At 38.8% G+C, this 25,225-nt stretch overlaps 1 long non-coding RNA gene across 1 annotated transcript in view; it reads left to right on the top strand.

Annotated features, from left to right (window-relative positions):
- Positions 1–23,489, top strand: part of LOC138848806 (uncharacterized) — an 87,089-nt gene extending 63,600 nt beyond the window's left edge. Inside the window, exon 3 of the long non-coding RNA XR_011386901.1 lies at positions 22,886–23,489. This is a non-coding gene — a long non-coding RNA (uncharacterized lncRNA). The remainder of the gene's footprint in view (positions 1–22,885) is intronic.
- The last annotated feature ends 1,736 nt before the right edge of the window (positions 23,490–25,225 follow it).

The raw sequence follows: 25,225 nt of genomic DNA, 5'->3' as shown, positions 1-25,225 counted from the left end.
TTCTCTCTTTCTGAATCTGACCTGGAGTTTGGGCATCGCAGTTCTTTCATAAAGGTGATTTGGCCGCACAAAATCCAGGCAAATTCTGTTTCAAATTCCCTTAGCCTCCTCGGGAGCCATCAATTTAAGCTACCTTCTGTCTGAATTTCCCCTGCCAACAATTTGCTGCTTGATCATTGTTTCCAATTGCTAAAGTGACCCTTAACTATGGCTTCTGGAGAATTCCCTGGTTCCCTCAAAGCAATGGAGAGACCCTCAAACAGTGGGATTTCTTTACCAGCCTTGTGCCTCTTGCAAATACTTAGGTAGTCACATTTTCTCCTGTCCTAAATAGGCACTCTGCAAAACACTGGTGATGTGACATCAAAGGGTGAGGTATTCCCATAAAAACAAGATGCTGTCTATAAAGACCCATGTGTCCTCCTTAAGGCTGTCCTTTATAGCATCCAGAAGCAACATTTTCTCAGCTTCATTCTCTGCCCAGAATGTTGTGGGAGAAATCTGTGCTAGAGTGGCCAGAAAGGGAAATAACCTATTTGTGTATATAGCAGTCCCCTCTTACCCATAGAGGGCATGTTCCAAGACTCCTAAAGGATGCTTGCAACTGTGGATAGTACCAAGCTCAATATGTACTATACATTCACACCTATGGCAAACTTCTATCACTTTATAGATTCTTTATGGTGGTTTGAATCTCCAGCATCACCTCTTACGCTTTGGAGCCATTATTTTGTGGAATAAGCGTTACTTGGCCATAACACTGAAATACTGCCACAGTAGTGATCTGATAACCCAGATGGCTGCGAAGTGACTCATGGGCAGGTAATGAGTATGGATATGCTGGACACAGGGATAATTTATGTCCCAGGTTGAACAGCATAAGAAGGCATGAGATTTCAGAATGCTACTGAGAATGGCATGCAATTTAAGATGCATTTTACTTATTTGAAAGGCAGAGTTACAGAGAGGGAGACACACACACACACACACACACACACACAATAGATCTTCTATCGTAGGTTCATTCCTCAACTGACCACAGCAATCAGGGTGAGGCCAGGCCGAAGCCAAGAGACTGGGATTCCATACAGGTTTCCCACCTGTGTAGCAAGGGCTCAAGTGCTTGGTCCATCTTCTGCTGCTTTCCCAGGTGCATCAGCAGAGATCTTAGTCAAAAGACCAGCCAGGACTTCAACTGGCACTTAAATGTGAATTCGGCATTGCAGGTAGCAGCTTCACCCACCGTACCAGAAAGCTGGCCCCTAGAATTGTTACCTTCATGATGAAACTTGACAAGGAAACTTTGAGGGGCCGGCACCTTGGCACAGTAAATTAATCCTCTGCCTGCGGCGCTGGCATCCCATATGAGCGCCAGTTCTGGTCCTGGTTGCTCCTCTTCCAATCCAGCTCTCTCCTGTGGCCTGGGAAAGCAATAGAAGACGGCCCGAGTCCTTGGGCCCCTGAACTCGTGTGGGAGACCAGGAAGAAACACCTGGCTCCTGGCTTCAGATCGGCATAGCGCCAGCCATTATTACCGTTTGGGGAGTGAACCAGCTGAAGGAAGGCCTTTCTCTCTGTCTCTCCTTCTCACTGTCTGTAACTCTCTCTCTCAAATAAATAAATAAAAATCTTTTAGGAAAAAATGGAAACTTTGAAATGAAAAAAAAAATGCAGAGAAGAGATTTGTTTGTTTAATCAATGTTGCACCTGGGATGTAGTGAGTACCTTTGTCTTTCTCAAGTTTCTCAGGGTTTTCTCAAGTGGTGGAGGAATGTGACAGATGGGCCCAGTGAAAATCAGGGCAAAAACTTAGCTCCTCACGAAGAGAGTTCAGAAACAACATTTATGTGTGTCGGCGCTGTGGCGCAGCGGGTTAACACCCTGGCCTGGAGAGCCGGCAGCCCATATGGGCGCCAGTTCTAGTCCCAGCTGTTCCTCTTCCAAACCAGCTCTCTGCTATGGCCTGGGAAAGCAGCAGCAGATGGCCCAAGTCCTTGGGCCCCTGCACCCATGTGGGAGACCCGGAAGAAGCTCCTGGCTCCTGGCTTCATATCAGCGCAGCTCTGGCCGTTGCGGCCATCTAGGGAGTGAACCAGTGGATGGAAGACCTCTTTCTCTGTCTCTACCTCTCTCTGTAACACTGCCTTTCAAATCAATAAAATAAATTTTTAAAAAAATGTATGGAATCCTGTACTCATTCATGAATGTATTCATTCAACATCTATTGAACGTCTTCCATATTCCAGGAACCACTAAAACTCTGGGGACCACACGGCAGGCAAATATTGCTGTCTGCTCTAGGAAGACCCTATAGATCAAAGGAACAGACATGCACACACTTTATTGAAACACAATGTGATAATGCTTTTAATCAAGATATAAACCAACTGCTACGAGAGGACAGTCCAATGAGCAACCACTCTCCTGGTGAAATCAGGTCATGCTTCAATGGAGTGTGATATTTGAGCTGCAGTCAAATGTGTTTCACATCCTTAGAATCATTTCAGTTGAGAAAAAGAAAGATATTTGAAATTGTTTTTATTTCAGTTCATAAATGTAAACATATAGAATTGGGAATATACAACACGGATGTAAAATATCACAGAAAATATGAACTTCTCAGTTATCCAAATTTTTACCCTTAGTAGAAACTATACAGCCTAAATATTTAAAATGCTTATTTAACCACCCAAACTGAGATTGTTTTCTGTTAAGAGGATCGATCATTCTTCAAACATGGATTACAAATACACACAGATTCCTCTTTATTCATAATCTTTAAAAAGGAGACATAAGATGGTATTCTACAAAATTTCTTTATTGGAAACTATTGTTTACCTCATGTCAAAAATTTATTACCATAATTAAAATCCTCATGGTTTATCATAGGAATATAAGAGAATATAAGAGGCTGACATAAAATCTGGAGGACTTTAAGAAATATTTGGCTGAGAATGAATTCATTAGGGTGTTAGTACTAGAAATATTTGACTAAACAGAAATTCCCTAAAGACTCAACACTGCAGTATTTTATCAACTGTACCTGAACTTTCTCCCCTACCTGTTTCACCCACCATTCTACCCCATCTCAAGTGAAGACCACCAAACCTTCATGTTGCCCAGGTCAAAAATGGGCCCTCTGTAGGATTTCTGATTCTTGGAATCCTCACAGAGCTTTCATCAGTAAACCTGACCTGAAGGTGTGGAGGGGAAGCAAAATGCAGACTCAGCTTCTTCTACCACGTACTCACAGCAGAAATCACTGCTGTGACCCGAAATCCATGTGAGTTCTCCCCATCAGCAAGCAAGCAAGCAAGCAACTCTGCCCTAGACACCAGCTGGGGGTCCTCTAATTCAAATCTATTTTGATACTGTCAATCTGTAGATAATATCAGCTCCCGCCGGACCTCCAGAACTTCTGAGCAACGTGCCCCCAATTAAAATCCCCATGAGCCCTTTCTCAGATTTGATTAATTTGCTTGCGATGCCCGCAGACATCTGGGAAACTCTTATTTTTACCATTTTATTATAAAGGATATGTTAAAGAGCAGTCAGCTGCAGGAGATACATAGGTGAGGTCCAAGGATCCCAGGCATCTCTGCATATCATCTCTTCCTCCCGGCCATGGGGTGGAATCACTTCAGATGTGGTGGTGGGAGGTGGGTCTTATGACTTACTATCAGACAAGATAGACCACAGAGTTCCCTCCAAGACTTAAAGGTGGGGGAGGATTAGTGTCTATGACTCATCTTGAGGAAGAGAAATTCTGGCTTCTATGGCCTCCTTGGAAAGAAGAAAATACAGGTGAGACGGGGGGAAGGAGAGGATCAGAAAGATGTTGCTTTCTCAGATCTCCTTCTGAGGCTGAAAAAACCAAATATCGTAACAAAGGATAGTCTTTCATCTGTATTGAGCTGAAGCCGTTTCTTTTTGTTTTAAGATTTATTTATTTATTTGAGAGACAGACTTACAGACAGGGACCAATGTGGGGGGCGGGGAGCGGTCCTCCATATGCTGGTTCACTCCCCAAATGGCCACAACAGCCGGAGCTGGGCTGATCCGAAGCCAGGAGCCAGGAGCTTCTTCTGGGTCTCCCATGGGTATGCAGAGCCCCAAGCACTTGGGCCATCCTCCCCTGCTTTCCCAGCCATTAGCTGGATCGGAAGTGGAACTGCCACGTCTCGCATTGGCACCTATTTGGGATTCCAGCACCACAGGTGGAGGCTTAACCTACTATGACACAATACTAGCCCTGAACTGAAACCATTTCAAAATAAGAAAGACCATGAGATTTATAAGCCAGGAATCATTTATTAATATTTACACACACACACACATATACAAATACATATACATATATGTGGTGGAATGAGAAGGTCATGCCAAGATGGCCTCTGGCAAGCAAGCATCAGTTACTCAGGAAATGGCTTTGGAACTCACCTGGCAAAGGAGCCTGCCTGGCAACAGGCAGTGATTGGTTACGGCATAAACCGCCCCTTGACTAGATGGGCTGCCTTGGCTATATATGCTGCTGCACCAATTGAAATAAATGAATCTGTAAGCTGCTTGCCTCTAGCCTGCTTTCACCCGACTCCCAGTGTCTGTGTGGTGACTCCGCACCTCAGCCTCCACTGTGCTCCTACTCTCAGGACAAAACCACAGCAACACAAATACATATATATACACACACATATTCTTCAAGGTTTACTTTAAGAATACATACAGAATCTGACCTGTTGACTACCCATCAGGTTATCCTATTGGGTCGTTCCTTCACTCTGTCACCTGATTGTCCCTCTTGCACACAGAGCAGAAGCGCACATCTTTAAAATCTCTTGCAACAACTTAACTCTCAGTTCTGTGTCACCTCTCCCCCTGTGCCTCTTAATACTCCCCATTTGCTGTGGTGCACTTACTGTTTCTCCTCCATGTAGGCCCATCCAGGCCTGGTGTGGTGAATATTCTGTCTGGTACGCTCTTTACCCCCTTCACATCATTGTTTAATACCATCTTTGCAGTAAATATTGCCCTGGTCAGTCCATATCTGTCTCTACACAAACCCCACCCACAAGTCCTTACTTTTAGTTCAAAGCAAGAATTATCTTCTAATACTGTATAATTTACATAGTGATCATCCTTGATTTTCTGTCACTCCCTGTTAGAATGCCATGCTCATAAAGACTAGATCTGAGGCTCTCTTCTTCACTGGTTATCTCTGAAGCAACCCCTAGCATAGTTGTCACTACATATTTGCTGAAGCTAAGTAACTTATTGTCATCTTCGTACTGTCCATGCTTTCTATCCCATCAATTACCTTTGAAGCCATTGCAGTATGACGCCAGCTTCTCTGAGTTCTCGTGGATTACTGATCACATCTCCATCATTCTGTGCCAATTCTTTTCCCTCTTTCCACTTAGACCTGCATCATGGATGCATCAAAGGAACCAGTGCTTGTATTTCTACCCTCTCCACCTTCCTTACTCCACAGATGACCTCTTACCATCCTAATGGTGAAAACTTCAACTCTTTGCTGTTAGTATCAAATGTGTTCCTCCACCAGGCATTTCCATTCACAATTAGATTGCATCAAGATACCCACTGAATATTTCCACTTGGATGTCTGCTGGGTGTCTCAATGTTAGCATGCCCCATGCTGAACTCCTGCCTCCTGTTCTGTCTAAGCTCCTTCTGACTTCTACCCCATTTTAGTTAATGACAACTCGTGCTTCCATTTTCCCAGTTCAAAAACTCTGGAATGATACTAAGTTTCCCTCTATTTCCTCATATCTTAGGTTTATTGGTTTTTCTTCCAAATATGCCTTGCCACTGACCATTCCCAGTTTTACTACCTTGAAGCTCTGTCCCCTTCTAACCTGAATTGTTACCTTCTAATGCATTTTGGGTTATTCTCCAATATTCACCAGGATAATCTTTTAAAAACATAAAAAAAATCATTTGTTCCCTCTGCTCAAACCCCTCCCATGTCTTCCAGTCTCAGTCAATGCTACATCCAAATTCTCACCCAGGATCCATGAGGATGCACCTGACCCTGCTCCCGCGTACCTCTCGGTTCTCCAGGATGATGAATACCCCTGCGGTTCCACAGACATAGCACACATCTCCACCTCTAGGCTTGTCCTTTCCTTGTTCCCTCTGCCTGAGCTGCTTTCTCCTCAGCTGGCCCCAGGTGTTTCACATTCACCCTCTTCAAGTTTGTGTTCAAATCCCTCACCCTAGAAGCCCTCTATTACATCTCAAAATATAAACCACACCCTCAGCACTCTCCACCCTTTACCATTCTGGAGCTTTGGGCTTTGTTATTTGTATATGTTATTCTCTTCTGTCAACATGCAATGGAAACTCCCTGAAAGCGAGAATCTTGTTATTTTATTGACAGAAATGTGCCCAGAACAAGAATAAATAGTTTTAAATAAATGAGCAATATGTTTTTGGAAATGCTTTTACTAAGGGGAATTTGTCCCCTTCCTGGGAAATCCCAGTCACATGATCGCTACCTTACACAATATGTGAAAATTAACTCAAAAGTAGATCAAAGACCTACATGGAAGAGTTAAAAACTGCAAAAATCTTAGGAAAAAACATACGAGCAAACCATTCTGACCTGTGAATTGACAATGATTTATAAGATATGATACCAAAAGCACAACCAACCAAAGAAGAATCATTAGATTTTACTTTGTAAAATTTAAAAACTTTAGTGTTTCAAAGGACACCCTCAGTTAAAATTAAAATTTAGTTAAAATAACTAAAAGTAAAGAGATACTACAGTGAATGAGAGAAAATATTTGCAAATAATGTCCTTGATAAGAGACATATTTAGAATATATGGAGAACTAAGAATTCTTAAACTCAGTAATAAAATGACAAATAACCCAATAAAATAGGCAAAGTATTTGAAGGATAGACGTTTCTCTGAAGATGATGTGTAAGTGGCAAATAGCTAACATCATTATTCATTAGGGAAATGCAAATCAAATCCACAATGAGATATCATTTTATATCCAATAACAAACAATCAAATGTTGGTGAGGACAGAGGGAAATGTAAAATGATGCATGCAGCAACTTTGGAAAATACCCTCAAAAGATTAAAAATATAGTTACCATATAACAGCAATTTCACTCATTGGAATATACTCAAAATAAATTAAAACCTGTGGATGAATGTTCATAGCAGCCTTACTCATAACACCCAAAGTGGAAAAAACACCAGTGTTTATGAATTAATTAATCCATCTAAGTAGATTATTATTCAGCAATACAAAACAAATATTTATACATGGTACAATGTGATAAATCTTTAGTATACTGAGTGAAAGAAATCACTTACAAAAGATGACATACTGTACGGTTCCATTTTACGAAACGTCCAGCATGGGTAAATCTATAGAGAAAGGAAATAGGTTAGTGTTTGCCTAGGACTGGGTGTGTGTGTTGGAGTATGAGTATTGTATGGGAGAATTGCAGAAGATCACTAAAGACTAGAAAGTTTCATTCTGGCATGATAAAAATTCTTTAAAGTTGATTGTGTGATCCACTCTCTGAATGCAGTAAGTGTATGTGGTTTTTATTAGTGTCCTTGTCTATTGCCTATCATTTTCAGAAAGTGAACCTCATTAAAACGAATCCATTATTCTGTTCACTGTTGTTCCCACGGTACCTAGAACACTGCTTGCCACAGAGTAGACACTCAGTGAACCCTCAGTCACAAAACTGTTAGGGAAGTTAGAAAGCAGAGACGGATACAGAGCCAGGACAGGGCTGCCGGGGGAACAGTATTTGTATGTTTCTCACAGAATAAATATTTTGGGTGGAATCATTTTATCAATTGACAAAAATATTTTCTAAGAGATTTCTTTGATAACAAGAGTTTACTACATTATTAACTGTTTTAATGAAGTGTCCTTGCAAAGAAATTGTCTCATCTAAACACCCTGGAGTTGCATCTTGATCTTGACTTTGCTAATTAAGTTATAAAAAAGGTTTGCAGAAGAGGTTTTGATGAAGTCCAGAAGCAGTCCCTGCTTGGAACACTATATACAGGTGACTTTTTTGATGACTTTGTAGATAACCAACCAAATACACTGATCATATAACACAATGTTATCAATTACCTTCATTAAATTGATAGTCATTTTCAAAAGATTCCAACTATCAGAGAAACATCTGTGTCTCTCTTCTGTGATTTGTTTTTTTCTTGAATTTCACTACTGAAAGCAAAATGTCATTTAGACTACTTTTTCTTCAAAACTGAAGATTCCACATTGCTCATGCAATGGAATGTTGGGTTCTCTGGCTCAAGGTAATGCTACAAAGCTATTTATGGATGCTGCAGTGTCTGAACGATATAAAAAAGATATTCCCAGGAGGTTGACTTGAGAAAACACAAACACTAAAATAGCAAGTAAAGTTTGGAAATTGATGACAAGGTCAAAATACAAATATATATTTACCACCTGAAGTATCTGACACAGTTCTTTTTTTATTATTATTGAGTTCAGGTGTTCTTTTCAAAACTATATGAATTTCTCAGTAATAGCACACTTACTGATTTTACAGAAAATATTTGCACTGCTCCATTTTGTTCAAGGCAGGAACAAATGGTTACGTCTTCCTCTATACAATAAGATACACAAAGAAAGCTACAATAAAATATATCTAATTGTTGTTAACCAAATGGATCATAAATTTTTATTTAAGTAAGGTTCAAATGAGAACTAGAGAAGCTCCAACTCAAGTCACTTAATTTTGAAAAATTGCAGAAACAGAAGAGAAAGAATATGTAGAACCCTGCTATGAGTTGAATGTGTCCTCCAAAAAGCATATGTTGTAAGCTAAAATCACCAAGGAAACTGTGGTGGAGGCACAGCCTAACAGGAAGTGTTTATATTTTGAGGTCTGCACACTTTTTTTTGACAGGTAGAGTGGACAGTGAGAGAGAGAGATAGAGAGAAAGGTCTTCCTTTGCCATTGGCTCACCCCCATTCCCCAAATGGCACCGCGCTGATCCAAAGCCAGGAGCCAGATGCTTCTCCTGGTCTACCATGCGGGTGCAGGGCCCAAGCACTTGGGCCATCCTCCACTGCCTTCCCGGGCCACAGCAGAGAGCTGGCCTGGAAGAGGAGCAACCGGGACAAAATCCGGTGCCCCAACCGGGACTAGAACCCGAGGTGCCGGCACTGCAGGCGGAGGATTAACCTATTGAGCCACAGCGCCGGCTAAGGTCTGCACTCTTATAAAGGGATGATGCTGAGTCTACGAGGAGCTTGTGATGGCGAGTTTGATCGCGTTCAGTCCTGTGTGCCTTCTTGACCTTCTTCCTTTCTTCATGGGATGAGATAGTAAGACCTTCACCAGATGAAAGCCCCCAGATCCTGGATTTCCCAGTCTCCAGTACCTTGAGAAATCAATCTTTATTAGTGATTAATCATTGTCAGTCTAAGACAAACCTCCAGGCTTCCTCTCAAATTTGTCAAAAGACCACAAATTCTTCTGGTTAAAAAAGCACTATATTTTAAATTTGAGCTGCTTATTTAGAAGAAGTAATAACTGCCCTGAAGTGTGTTTTGAGGTCTGGTGTTGTGATGCCTCTGGCTTTGTTTTTGTTGTATAGGATTGCTTTGGCTATTCCAGGGTCTCTTGTGTTTTCATGTGAGTTTTAGCATCATTTTTCTAGATCTGAGAAGAATGTTATTAATATTTTGATTGGGATTGCATTGTATCTGTAGATTGCTTTCTGTAGTGTGGATATTTTGGTGATGTTGATCATTCCAATCCATGAACATGGAATATTTTTTCCATTTTTTTCACATATTATTCTATTTTTTTCTTTAGTGTTTTGTGGTTTTCATCGTGGAGATCTTTCACCTCTTATGTTAGATGTATTCCAAGGTGTTTGATTTTCTGTAGCTGTTGTGAATGTGGTTGATCTTGGCAGTTCTTTCTCAGCCATGGCATTGTCTGTGTGTGCAAAGGCTGTTGACTTTTGTATGTTGACTTTGTATCCTGCCACTTTGCCAAACTCTTCTATAGGAGTCCCAGTGATCTCTTTGTGGAGTCTTTTGGATGCCCTATATATACAATCATGTCATCTGCAAATAGAGATGGTTTGGCTTCCTCCTTTCCAATTTGTATCTGTTTGATTTCCTTTTCTTGCCTGACGGCTCTGGCTGGAGCTTCTAGGACTGTATTGAGTGGCAGTGGTGAGGGTGGGCATCCCTGTCTGGTTCTGGTTCTTGGTGGAGATGCTTCCAACTTTTCCCCGTTCGGTAGGATGCTGGCTGTGAATTTGTCATGAATTGCCTTGATTGTGTGCTTAAGAATTTCATCATGAAACAATGTTGTGTTTTATCGGGTGCTTTCTCTGCATCTATTGAGATGATAATGTGGTGTTTATTCTTCAGTTTGTTAATGTGATGTGTAACATTTATTGATTTGTGAATGTTGAACCATCCCAGCATACCAGGAATGAATTATCCCACTTGGTCTGGTAAAAAAAAAATATTAAGAATTATTCCTTGTCTACTTCACATTTACTGTGATGTTCTTGACTGAGTTGGACAACTGCTTGAGTTTGAAGGTATCTATTTTGTAACACCCAAACAGCTTTTTCTTAGGTTTCATATTTTGCAACCACATTTTGTCTCTCTGCCTTGAAGACCAAAGTGTTCTGAAATCACATAAAGGACCTCAGCTCACATCTTTTGTACCACATTTGAAACTTTTTACTGACTCTTTTCTTTGCGCCATTCCAGATTTTATCATGAGGGCTGAGTTACACTGATGCTCAACTTCTTTTTGCACCCCAGGCACCTGAAAATGAGTCACTGATCACTCTGTCTCAGTGACCCTGTAAGGACAAAGTGGACTTGAGTTCTCACCTGTCAAATGGATGAAAGGAAACTGACTCTTCCCAGCTATGACCCTTGGATCTCTGCATGTCATGCACACTGTCCAGTTAATTTTCTTATCTTCTGATATGAATACTCTCTCTCACCTTAGCAAATGTTTTCATGTGTCTTGTTCAGTTTTCATTCCCGTTGGACATGCTTTTTATCACCTTCAGTACTATGCTGACAACTATGCAAGCAGAGTTAAAACTGTAACAGCAATAACAAATAAAATCAGGAGAATTACTTTTCCTTTCAACTCATAGAAATTGGACATCAAAATAGCAGGGATTTCAAGAGGAAAAACTGAATCTCATAAAACGTCTTTAGTGTCTGCAGTATTCAGGGGGAGGAGGCAGGGACAGTACATTCTCCTACCCTCTGATCTTCAAGGTCATGGTTATTCTAACAGCTCACTTGGACAATGTTTCCCGAGTTACTAAAATTACACAATTTCCCTCTTTAACCATAATAATCAATTTTATTTTCTTTTTTGATATTAAATATTATTATATTAACATTTGCAAATCATTAAATTTATTTCTGTCCTTTTACTTCTAATATTTCTATGTGATTTTGTTTCATGTTTCTTTTTTCAAAAAATTCACTCTACCGGTGTCAATCTTACAATAGACAGGTTTGATTTCTTAACATTTATTGCAATTACTGATATGTTTGTAATTAATTTTTCTGTCATTCTTTTTTGCAATTTTTCATAATCTTAATTTCTGTATATTCAATAAAGTTTTTTATATTCCTTTTTAATATTTGTCTCATGGGGGCCGGCACCACGGCTCACTAGGCTAATCCTCTGCCTAGCGGCGCCGGCACATCGGGTTCTAGTCCCGGTCAGGGTGCTGGATTCTGTCCCAGTTGCCCCTCTTCCAGGCCAGCTCTCTGCTGTGGCCAGGGAGTGCAGTGGAGGATGGCCCAAGTGCTTGGGCCCTGCACCCCATGGGAGACCAGGATAAGTACCTGGCTCCTGCCATCAGATCAGCGTGGTGCGCTGGCCGCGGCGGCCATTGGAGGGTGAACCAACGGCAAAGGAAGACCTTTCTCTCTCTCTCTCTCTCTCTCTCACTGTCCACTCTGCCTGTCAAAAATTTTTAAAAAATTAAAAAAAAATTTAAAAAATTAAAAAATTTTTCTCATGGGGGCTCAAGTTGTGGCACAGCAGGTTAAACTGCCCCTTGCGATGTGAACATCCTGTATTATGCGGACGGTTTGAGTCCTGCCTGTTCAGCTTCCAGTGCAGCTTTCTGCTAACACACCTGGGAATCAGGCCGAAACACTTGAGCCCCTGACTCATATGTGGGAAATCTGAATAGACTTCCTGAATCCTGGCTTCAACGTGGCCCAGATATGCCTGTTGTAGCCATTTGGGGAGTGAACCAGCGGATGGATGATCTCTCCTTAGCTCTCACTCTCTTTTTCTTTTTCTCTGTCTCTCCCTCTCTGTAATTCGGTCTTTCAAATAAATAAAGAAATACTTTAAATATTCTTGTCTCAGAATATTAACTGTAAATATTTCTAACATGATCAATGGTTATTTGGTGTCTCCGTGCCCTTTCTGAATATGACAGGTGCCTCAGCTCTCAGGCAGTGCAATTGAACAGCAGCAGCTCACACCCATACATCTTTCTCCAATTTCTCTCTCTTTGTCTCTTTTCTCTCACTCTTATCATATTATTGTAGCTGAATATTTGTAGCATTATATTTAAAAACAAAAGAAAAAATATGAGGGGCTGGCACTGTGGAGTAGCAGATAAAGCTGCCATCTGCAGTGCTGGCAACCCATATGGGCACTGGTTCGAGTCCTGGCTGCTCAACTTCCCATCCAGCTCTCTGCTGTGACCTGGGAAAGCAGCAGAACATGGCCCATGTGCTTGGGCCTCTGCACCCCTGTGGGAGACCTGGAAGAAGCTCCAGGCTCCTGGCTTCAGATTGGCCCAACTCGAACCCATTGCTGCCATTTGGGGAGTGAACCAGCAGATGGAAAATCTCCCTGTCTCTCTCTCTACCTCTTTCTGTAACTCCATCCTTCAAACAAATAAAATAAATCTTAATTTTTAAAAAAAAATATAAAAAGTATGTCCTGTATTACACCACCATAAGATTTGTTATTTTTCCCTTTTTAATTTTGCTTTATTTTCATTTTATTTGAAAGACAGAGAGGCAGACAGAGAAGATATTGAGATGAGAGATAATAGAGATAGAATATGATAGATGAAAGATAGGTAGATAGAGACAGAGAGAGATCTTCCATCTGCTGGTTTGCTCTCCAAATGTGTGCAACTGTCAGGACTAGGCCAGGCTGAAACCAGGAGACAGGAGCTTGAATCGGATGTCCCGTGTGGGTGGCAGGGATGAAGTACTTGAGCCATCACCTACTGCCTCTCAGGATGTATATTGTCAGAGAGCGCAATCAGAAGAAGAGGAGCCAGGACTTGAACCAGGCACTTGGATATGGGATGCAGGCATCCTAAGTGGTGTCCTAACAGATGTGCTAGACACCTGCTCCTGTTCTTATTTTCCTATCCTACTCCTCTCCATACTTGTTTTTCATCCTGACGAAGTACAGCACTGAGTTTTTTTCAATGAAATCTGTGAGTAGTAAGCGCAGTATTTATGAATTCTGTAAAAAGTTCTCTCCTGATTGAGTTATAAATTTGTGGGGTGTGGGATACAGGCTGATAGCAGTGAAGATATTTTTCCATTGTCTTCAGGGGTCATTTATTGCCAGGGGGAGAAGTCAGTTGTCAAATACTTAAATGTAAACTCTTTTTTGTGTTGGGCTCTTTTGTAGTATATTATTTCACTATGGAATGTAGGTTCCCCACTTCCTTAGTTTCTATTTGGAGGGATTCTTAACTTTTGATTTCAGAATCATTTTAAATTTATAAAGCAAAAATTGTGAAATAGTATAAAGAGTTCCCATACACCTGAGTATCTATGGAGGATATTTTTTTTTTTTTTTTTGACAGGCAGAGTGGACAGTGAGAGAGAGAGACAGAGAGAAAGGTCTTCCTTTGCCGTTGGTTCACCCTCCAATGGCCGCCGCTGCAGCCGGCGCACCGCGCTGATCCGATGGCAGGAGCCAGGATCCAGGTGCTTTTCCTGGTCTCCCATTTATTTGATTATTAGAGAAAGACAACTCCCACCTACAGATTCCCTTCCTAAATGCCTGTGATGACAGCGATGAAGCCAGGCCAAAGCCAGGAGCCGGGACCTCAATGTAGGTGTCCCATGTGTATGTTACAGATCCACCTACCTCCCAAAGTGTGCATTAACAGAAATATGAATCAATACTGGAGCTGAAACTCAAATCCAAGCCCTCTGATGTGGAATGAGTGCACCCCCATCAGTGCCCTAATTGCCAAGACAAACCCCTGCACAAATATAATTTTTAATCTAAGGAGTTACATCTCTTTAAATTACACATTGACAAATTATTTTATGTAAACTTATGAGCTACAAAGTGTTGTGATTTTTGAGTACAATGTTAAATTATTAAATTGGATTAATTAGCTTATCTATTATCTCAAATCTTTGACATATTGGGGGGATAAGGACATTTGAGATTACTCTTTCAGCAATATTGAAATGTGCAGAACTCAATTATTAGCTATATTTATCATGTTTTGAAATTGATCCAAAAAAATCCAACTTATTTCTCCTGTCTGAGGCTTTGTACCATTTCCCAGTCCCCCAAACCCAAATTCTGTACCACTCTTTCAAATGCCTGCTCCTACGTGTTCAACTGTTTTAGATTACATACAAGTAAGAACTTGTGGGGTTTATTTTTCTTTCTTTTTGGCTTATTTCACTCAGTATAATGTTCTTCAAATACATCTACATTGTCACGAACAACAGAATTTCTTCCTTTCTAAGACTAAACAATATTCCATTGTGTATATGTACACCAAATGTGTATTTGTTTATCCTTTGATGGACATTCAGTTTGCCTCCATGACTTGACTCTTGTGTAGAGTATTGCCATGAACATGGGACTGCAGACAGATTTTTGACACACTGATTTCAAATCTACCTAGTAATGGGATTGCTGGATCGTAAAGTAGTCTGTTTTTGGGTTTTTGAGGAATCTCTATACTGCTTCCCATAATTATTATATCAATTTACATTCCCACCAACAATATATAAGGGCTCTTTTGTCCACATCCTTGCCACTATGTGTTATCATTTCACTTTTTGAGAATAGCCAATTTAACAGGTGTGAGGTGATACCTTATTGTGGTCTTAATTTGCATCTACCTAATAATTAGTAATGTCAACCTTTTTGTCCATTAGTCATTTGTTTTTTTATTTAGAAATACCTATTTAGGTAATTTGCCCATTTCTTAATCGCATTATTTGTTTTCTATAAAGTTGCTTGAATTCCTTGTAAATTTTAGATATTAATTTTTATAATATGTATGGTCTACAAATATTTTCTCCCAGTCCACAGTGTGTCTCTTCATTCTGTTGTTTCCTGTGCTGTGCAGATTTGTTCATTTGATACAACCACATGCATTTATGTTTTTATTCTTTAATCACACATTAGGGTTGGATATAAAATATTCTTGCCCAGGTCAGGTTATGTAGCTTCGCCCCATATTTTCTTCTAGTAACTTTAGTTTTGGGCTTAATGTTTAAGTCTATAATCCATTTTCAGTTGATTTTGGTATATAGTGTAAGACAGTGTCCATTCCATTCACTTTCACACGGATATCCAATCTTCCCAATTTCATTTATTAAAGAATCTGTCCTTTCCATTGCACTTTCTTGACATTTTTGTAAAAAAAAATCAATTGACCATAGATGTGAATTCATTTTATGCTAGTTAAGTAGTGTAATTCCAAATCAAGCAATGTGTTAACTTCAGCTTTGTTCTTTTTGTTCATGATTGCTGTGCCCATTCAGGAATGTTTGTGTTTCCATGCAGATTTTAGAATTTGTCTTTCTATGTTTATGAAAAATTACATCGGATTCTTGGTAAAGAGTGCATGACTCTGCACATCACTTTGGACAGTACTGAGCAACATTAATTTTGCCAAACAATGAACACAGGCTGTATTCTCATTTATTTATGCATTCTTCAATTTCTTTCACTAATATTTTATAGTTTTTAGAGTGCAGGTTTTTCAGTTGTTAAAGTTTAAGTATTTTAATTTCACTATTTATATTGAATGGAATTATTTCTTGATTCCTTTTTTGAAAAATCCATTGTTAGCATAGAGAATGCTACTGATGTTTACATGTTGATTTGTATTTTGTAACTGTACTGAATTTGTTTATCAGTTCTAAGAATTCTTTGGTAGATTCCTTAGTGTTTTCTATATATGGGATCCTGTGATCAAAAGTGCCCATTCTTTTTTTTTTTTTTAAAGATTTTACTTTTTTCTTTGAGAGGTAGAGTTACAGATAAGGAGAGGGACAGAAAGAGAGAGGGGTCTTCCATCCACTGGTTCACTCACCCAAATGGCCACAATGAGCCAATCAGAAGCCAGGAACTAGGAGCTTCTTCCAGGTCTCCCATGCATGTCCAGGGCCCAAGAACTTGGGCCATCTTCCACTGTTTTCCCAGGCCATGATAGAGAACTGGCTGGGAAGAGGAGCAGCCAGGATATGAACCAGTGCTCTAATGGGATGCTGGCACCACAGGCAGAGGCTCAGCCTACTATGCCACAGTGCTGGGCCCTCTTTCTTTCCTCCTTTTATTTCATCCTTACCTTATTTTTCTAGCAAGGACTTCCAATACTCTGTTGATTAGAAGTCATGAATATGAACCACATATTTGTCTTGTCCCAAGTCTTAAAGGATTCAGTTTTTTTTTTCTATTGAGTATTTTAGGTGTGATTTTATTATTATAGGATGTTTTTTATCATGACAAGACATTGAATTTTATCAAATATTTTCTTTGCATCTAATGAGACCATCACAGTGTTATTACCCTTGCTTCTCTAAATGCCATGTATCAAATGTATTGGTTTAAAAATGTTGAACGATTCTTGCATTCCAGGGATAAATCCCACTTGATCACGATGAATGATCCTTTTAATGTGCTCTTGAATTTGATCTATGACTGATTATGTTGAGAATATTTATATCCATGTTTATCATAGATGTTAACCTCTCGTCTTCTCTTGTGATGTTCCTGTCTGGATTTGATAATGTAATGATAATGTTGGCACTGTAAAACACATTTAGGGCTGGTGCCACGGCTCACTAGGCTAATCATCCGCCTTGCGGCACTGGCACACCGGGTTCTAGTCCCGGTCGGGGCACCGGATTCTGTCCCGGTTGCCCCTCTTCCAGGCCAGCTCTCTGCTGTGGCCCGGGAGTGCAATGGAGGATGGCCCAAGTGCTTGGGCCCTGCACCCCATGGGAGACCAGGAGAAGCACCTGGCTGCTGCCTTCGGATCAGCGCGGTGCGCTGGCCTCAGTGCACCGGCCGCGGCGGCCATTGGAGGGTGAACCAATGGCAAAGGAAGACCTTTCTCTCTGTATCTCTCTCTCACTGTCCACTCTGCCTGTCAGAAAACAAACAAACAAACAAACAAAAAAAAAAAAAAAAACAAAAAAAAAAACACATTTAGAAGTATTACTTCCTCTTCAACTTTTGGAAATGATTGTGGAGAATTAGCATTAATTCTTATTTAAATGTTTGGTAGATTTCAATTGTGAAACCATTAAGTCCTAGGCTTATCTTTGATGGGAGATTTTTATTGCTTATCTGACCTCCTTATGAATTAATAGGTTGTATGTTTCTAAGAATTTATCCATTTTTTCTAGATTATCCAAATTTTTGACAGTTAATTTTTTAAAACATTCTTTGTATTTCTGGTGGATCCCTTATAATGTCTCTGCTTTCATTTATTTTTTTAAAAAAGTTAATTTGTTTATTTGAAAGACAGAACTTCAGACATTAGGGAGACAGAGAGAGATCTTCCATCTGCCAGGTCACTTCCAAAATGGCCCCAATTGCTGAGACTGGGCAAGGCTGGAACCAGGAGCTTTGAACACTATCTGAGTAACCATGTAGGTGGTAGGGACCCAAACACTTGAGCCATCTTCTGCTGCTTTCCCAAGCAACTGCTTCCCCAGGCATTAGCAGGGAACTGCAATGGAAGCAGAGTTTTGATTGGACTGGTGCTCATATGAAATGCGTTAACCAATGTGCCACAAGGCCAGCCTCTCTGCTTTAATTTCTAATTTTATTTGAATTTTCTGTTTTTCTTAGTAAGGGTAAAGGTTTGTTAATTTTTATTTATCTCTTCAGAGAACCAACTCAATTTCATTGATTTTTGTATTTTTTGTGTATTTCATCTATTTATGCTTAAGTCTTTATTATTTCTTTCTGCTAAACTTGGATTTAGTTTATCTTTCTATTACTATGAAACATAATATTAAATTGTATACTTGCAGTCTTCTTTTTATATAAATGTTTATTGCTATAAACTTTCCTCTTAGAATTGCTTTTGCTGATCCCATAAATTTTGGTATGCTGTATTTCCATTTTCATTTGTCTCAAGACTTTTTTATTTCTCTTTTGATTTTTGTTGACCTTTTCATTGTTCAGAGGCATAATATTTAACTATCCTGTATTTATTAATTTTCTAGAATACCTCCTGTTAATGATTTTTAGTTTCATACTGCTATGTTTGGAAAAGATATTTGATAGTATTTCAGTCTTCTCAAATTTGCGAAGACGTGTGTTGCAGCCTAACATGTGATCTGGATGAATGTTCTGTATGCACTTGAAAACAAAGTGCATTTTGTTCCTGTTGGGTGGGATGTCCTGTATGTCTGTTAAATTCATTTGGTCTAAGGTGCTGTTTCAATTCAGTATTTCCTTATTGATTTTCTTTCCACACAATCTAGTGTTCAAACTATATATTGAAGCCCCTACTCTTAACGCATTTTAAAACAGCTCTCCTCGATATATTTTTAGGTGCCCCACTGGTAGGTGGGCATATATTTGTAATCATTATATCTTGTTGATGGATTTACCCTTTTAACATACAGTGTCCATCTTTGTGTCTTCTTTCAGTTTTTGACATAAAGTCTATCATTGCTCCTTCTTGGTTTCCATTTGTGTGAAGTATATTTTTCCATCCCTTTCCTTCAGGCTATGTGTATCCTTAAAGGTGAAGTGAATCTCTTGTAAGAAGCATATAGTTGGGTCTTATTTTTATCAAGTCAGTCACCTTGTGTCTTCCTTTTATTGAGAGAGACAGAGACGAGAGAGAGAGAAAATTAATCTGGGGGAAATTTTCAGTACTATTTCTAAATTTTATTACTCACTTTTAAATATTTCCTTTATAGATTTACCTGATAAATTTATTTGAATTATTTCTCTGATTTCCAGTTTTACATCAAACTTTTTAATTCTATTTTTTGTAGTTTATTATTCATGTGACAGATTTTATTCCTTCACTTGTCTCACTAAGGATTTATACATATACTTGAAACCTTTTTCAGGATTACTCTAGTATTCTGATTTTTCTGTAGTGAATTTGTAGGTTGGCTCTTTGCCTGCACTAGAGTTGTTCAAAATAGTCTGAAATTTTTATTTGTAGGTACACCTGTGGAATGTTGAATTTTTTTATGCAATTCACACTCTTCCCTGTGCACTCCTGTGCAGAGCACCTTTTTGGTACCCTACCAGCTATCCCTAGAGCTCTGACTCCGGACCCAGGGTTTACAGGAGTCACAGGACACTCTGGCTTTGCAATGGCATTTGGATGACTCTACTCAGGGAGTGGCTTGTCCTGGTTCCTGATGCTAGAGTAGTCTCAGTGCGTTCTTCCTCTCTGAGCACACAGGTTCGTGTCACAGCTCCTGAGTGCAGCAGGAAAGGTTTTTCAAGGCTTCTTTCACCAACCTGGAAGCTCCGTTTCAGACCTACTCTCAGACAGTCATCCCAATGCCCTGCCTGCAACTCGTTTGACTCATCTCTGGGCCCTGTTACCCACAGTGACAATATCCCATTTGTTCCTCCAGTTGTGTCCTCATTGGCCTTGGATTCTGCCTTTGCTTTTCTTTGTTGTCTCCTGAGAGACTTATCTCAGAAGCTATTTGCTCTTTTAGATTTTTTTTTTTTTCAATCACTGATACAGACTTTTTGGGTAACTTTGGTGGCATAGAGTTTCAGAGTAGCAGCTCCAAAATCAGGCTTCCTTGGTTAAAATCCCAACTTAATCACATGAAGCCTGTGTAAGCTTGGAAAAATTACTCAATCTCTTTGTTTATCTAATTATTGCTCAAGAATTAAATGAGATGATATATACAAAGCACTAAATCACAGTGTGTGCCATTGCATGCTCATTCTGATGCTGACACCACAGTTAAGCCACAGGAACTGTGATATTACAGATTTTTAAAGAGTTTGTTAAGGAAAGAAGAAAAGAAAGCAAGGCTGGAGAAAACAACTACTGTTTTTCTGATACTTACTCTTTAATTCTTTCTAACATATATGAGTCCAGATGGTGCAATGACTTATGATGGTTCAGCTGACAATTTTTCAACTTTACAATGGTGTGAAAACAATATGCATTTACCAGGAACTGTATTTCAAATTTTGATTTTTGACCCTTTTCCAGGCTCTCACACAATGCTGGGCAGTGGTAGGTACACTACAGCTGCAAGTCAGCCCCAGGGGGGCACCCCATAAACTGTAGGGTACTGTGTTGCTAAACTATGATGTTCTGTTGATTGGCAGATTAAATACATTATTTTCAACTTATAATGGTTTGGTTGGAATATAACCCCATTAGAAGTTATAGAATATCTTCATACAGATGAAAGGACTTCAAAAAGTATACAAAAAATTAACATTATTGTTTTTGAATGTTTTTATTTATTTTATATTTATTTGAAAGACAGGGAGCTAGAGAGACAGAGAAAGACAGGCACACAGAGATGTCCCTTCCATTGGCTCACTCTTGAAATGCCCACAATACCAGACTTTGGGCCAGGCTTAAGTCAGGAGCCTGGAATTCAATCTGGGACTTCCCTGTGAATAGCAGGGGCTCTTCTCCTGCTGTCTCCCTTTGTATGCATTGGCAGGAAGCTGGAATTGGAAGTAGAACTGGAACATAAACCTAGGCTCTCTGATATGAATGCAGCCAGCGATCCCATATGGAATTTTTCATTTTTATTCTTCCATGAACTTTTTGAAGCACCTTCATATATAGGTTTTTATAAAATAGTATAATTCTGTAGATTTTCAATAGAATCTTATTTTATGGCTCAGCAATATATTATGGACTTATTTCTGTGCAAATAATATTCTGCAATAAGACTGAAATAGTTATTTTCACTACTGCCAATATCAATATTTTGGATATCTTGGGACATAAAATCAGAATGTTTTTAGAAGTATAATAATAAAAGTAAAAATAATAATTTTATTTTTATTATTATTTGAGAGGCAGAAAGAGAGAGAGATAATGAGTCTCATTCACTGGTTCACATCCAAAATACCCACAATGCCTGGGGATGGGTTGGAACAAAGCAAAGATCAGAGAACTCAATCCAATTCTCTCACATATGCAAAAGGAACTCAGTCCCTTAAACAATCACTACTGCCTCCTCAAGTCTGCATTAGCAGGAAGCTGGAGTCAAGAATGGAGCTGGGTATGAATATGGGATGCAGACATTTTAACTGTTACCTTAACCACTAGGCCAAACAACCACCCTAAGAAGTATTCTTTTGAAAGTGACATAGCAGGTTATCTTCCAAGATTTATAAGACATATTCACAAATTTTATTTGTAAAAAGATTTATTTATTTGAAAATCAGAGTCACAGAGAGAAAGGGAGAGAGAAAGAATTTTCCATCTGCTGGTTCACTCCCAGATGGCTGCAACGGCCAGGGCTAGGCCAGGCTGATGCCAGGAGCCAGGAGCCAGGAGCTTCTTCCAGGTCTCCCACTTGGATAGCAGAGGCCCAAGCACTCAGGCTGTCTTCCACTGCTTTTCCAGGCACATTAGCAGGGAGTTGGATTGGAAATAGAGCAGCCACGACATGAACCAGCACCCATATAATATTCCAGCATTGCAAGTAGTAGGTTTACCATCTACGTCACAACGCTGGCCCCCAACAATTTTTATTACAAATATTTTTCATGTCACATTTTTATGAAAATGTGGCAGTCTCACATATTTTTTGATGTAGACCAATCTAGTTGGCACTAGCTGACTATAACATTTCAGCTATATCAATTCTGGTTTTCTGTCTAGTGAATCTTTGTTGACCTAACTGGTTCTACTGACAGCTTACATTTAAGTTTCTGTATAATCTTATGTGATCCTCTCCTTCTAGAATTTTTATGTTGAAGTCCCAATTTCTGATGCTGGAAATAGAATAGGAAGAAAACAACTTAATTTCAGACTCAGTTTCTCCTATGATACATTCACAACAGGTTACTTCTGACACCAGCTGTGGGGGGTTTCCCTCTCCCCACCAAGAAATCAATTCTGCAGCAGCTGCCAGCTGGGTGTCTTCCAATTCATTCAGTTCTGTCAGTTCTGACACTGTCTATCTGGATATCCCACCAGTTGGGAGCTTGGTCTCCAAGACTGTCCCCGACCCCCAAATGCATATGCCAGTCCCAAGCCCTATCTTGTTTGACCACTGCTTCTGGACAATGGCCATAAATCTGGGTATCACACAGCATTCAGGAGGACAATTAGAGTTGCAACAATAGCAAATAGGACATTTTAGAATACAGATAAGCAGCCAGGTAAAGAGACGCCTGGGGAGAAAACTGGAAGGAGTGCAGAATCCCCGTGCCCTCTCTAGGTGAACTACCCTTCAGGAACCTTCAAGAGTTCAGGCATCCAGAAACTCTCCAACCTCTGTCCCATGGGACTTTTACAGAGGCCTCATTACATATGCAGAATTTCTATTAAACCTGGTGGGGAAACCCAACAAAATCTGCCTGTTCATTTTCTTCTTTTCTTTTCTACACAGCATTCCTCCTCCCGGATACCACATACCCTTGGTAGGACAAGGGTAGATCAGAGAACTTCTTTATCACCAGTTCCAACACAGAACGGCAAAGGAAGATTAGAGTTTCTACAACTTGCTTTGGGGAAGAGAAATTCTAATTTCTATGGACTCCTTTGAGGAAGGAGCTATATGATCTAAGAATTGTGGCCGCAAACCAATATCAATGTGTGTGTGTGTGCGCACACACACATGCATGGGTGTGTGTATAATCATACCAACATAAAAATGCTTTAGAGAATTCTATCTGATGTTATAATCTGCACTCTGTAAAATTATAAAACCCGATTTTCAGAATGTACACATTATATTTTAATTCCTTCTTTTTTTTCAAGTAACATATGCTGCAAATGATTATATTTTTAAATTGTGGGATTTGTTTACAGTCCAGCATATGAGCAATCTTGATGAACATTCCATGTGCACTTGACAATATTGTGCTTTCAGCAGTTGTTGAGTGTTGTGGTCTATTAATGTCAGTTAATCCATGTCATTGATAGTATCATCGACATTTTCTATTAGTATGCCAAAAACAATGAGGAAACATGGAGCTAAAACTAAATTTATTTTGGTGTCAATTTTTTACAATCTATGCTTAGTTTTTTTCATAAAACACAATTTTCATGAACTTTTTGACGGTTTCTTATATGTATATATTTCAAAAGTTTTTGTACCAAAAAAATTTATTAGTTCCATTTTCTAAGCTTTGAAAGTGTTTTCACATGTCCTTACTGATTTTTCTACCTCTAGACATAATTAATTTTTCTAAATCTTCTATGAATTATGGAGTAGAAACTATCAAACTTTTTCACTGTGATCTTATTATTTCTCCTTTAGTTCCAAGAGTTTTTATTTTGAAATTGTATTAATAGTATATCATAATTATTATTGTTATATTATTATCATATATCAATAATATGCACATAATAAAAATTTAGCACATAATTATGTCATCATGATTTATTGACCCTTTTTAATATGAAATATTCATTTTTTGTTTAGTAATACTCCTTTTTGTAAAGTCATCTTTGACTTAATATAGCTATACCAATATAGTCATGTTAACTTTAAATCTAATTATGTCTTTCCACTTCAAGTGTATCTCTCATAGAAAACATACAGTTAGGTATTTCTATTTCATCTAACCCTACAATCTGCCCTTTGCTTATAATATTTCACTCATTTACATTTAACATAGTCATAGTTATGGTGGTATTTTGATTTTTTTCTATTTGTTTTATATTTATCTCATCTGATTTTGATTTCTCTCATTCCTTGAGTTATTTTGAAATAACTGAATGTTTTAAATATTTCATTTTCATCCTTGTGTTGACTTTTACTTAACTATCCTTTGTATTTTTAGTGGATGATTTAGGAATTATAATATAACTTCTTGGTTTAAAACAATTAATTGGAGTAAATAGGACCTTGTATAAAATGTAAGAAGTTTCAAGAATAAAATATCCTTTACCTCCCTTTGTATTATCAACATATTAGCTATACTAAGAACCATTAAAATGCCCTTGACACAGGATGTAATTTTCTCTTTAAACATCTGTATGTTTTTTAAATAATAGAAGAAAATAAATACGTATTTTTAGTCTTTAATATGTATCTACATAACTTTTCTAGTGACTGTCATTCCTTCTGGTATCATTGCCTAACTTTTCTAATATAGATCTGTTGTCAATACATTCTCAGAGCTTGTTTAACTTTAAAATTTTGAAGGATGCTTTCATTGAATATAGAATTATGTGACAACACATTTTAGCATATTTATATTTATTTAACATATTTATTCTGTCATCATTTTAAAGATTTGGCTCATTATTTATGATTTGCTGCAGTTTGATTTCTTGGCCACCATGTTTCTAATGAGAAGTCAATCTTCATGTATGCTATATTTTTCTTCATGTTATATGTTGTTCTCCTCTACCCAATTCTCTGATTTTCTTTTTATGCTTAGATTTTAGCATTTTCCCACAATATGATTTTCTTTTTATTTATTTTGGCAGCTAATTGAAATTCTAGAGTGTTGTAGCAAAATTTTTGCCATCATTTCTTCAAATATATTTTCTGCCCCATTCTCTTCGTCTTCTCTTTCTGAGACTTGAATTGCGTATATGTTAAGATACCAGGTACACCACAGCACCAGGCCCTCTTCTCTCTTTTTCAGATAAGATGATTTCCATTGATCTACTTTTCATTTCAGTATATTCACTCTGCAACCAAATTTATCCAGCTCTTCTTTTTCTGCTAATACAATATAGAATTCTATAATTTCCATTTAGATATTTGCTGTAG

Source organism: Oryctolagus cuniculus, chromosome 2 (assembly GCF_964237555.1).
Source record: "Oryctolagus cuniculus chromosome 2, mOryCun1.1, whole genome shotgun sequence".
In the NCBI taxonomy this organism is placed as follows: Eukaryota; Metazoa; Chordata; class Mammalia; order Lagomorpha; family Leporidae; genus Oryctolagus; species Oryctolagus cuniculus.
This window is presented reverse-complemented; position numbering and strand designations above follow the sequence as displayed.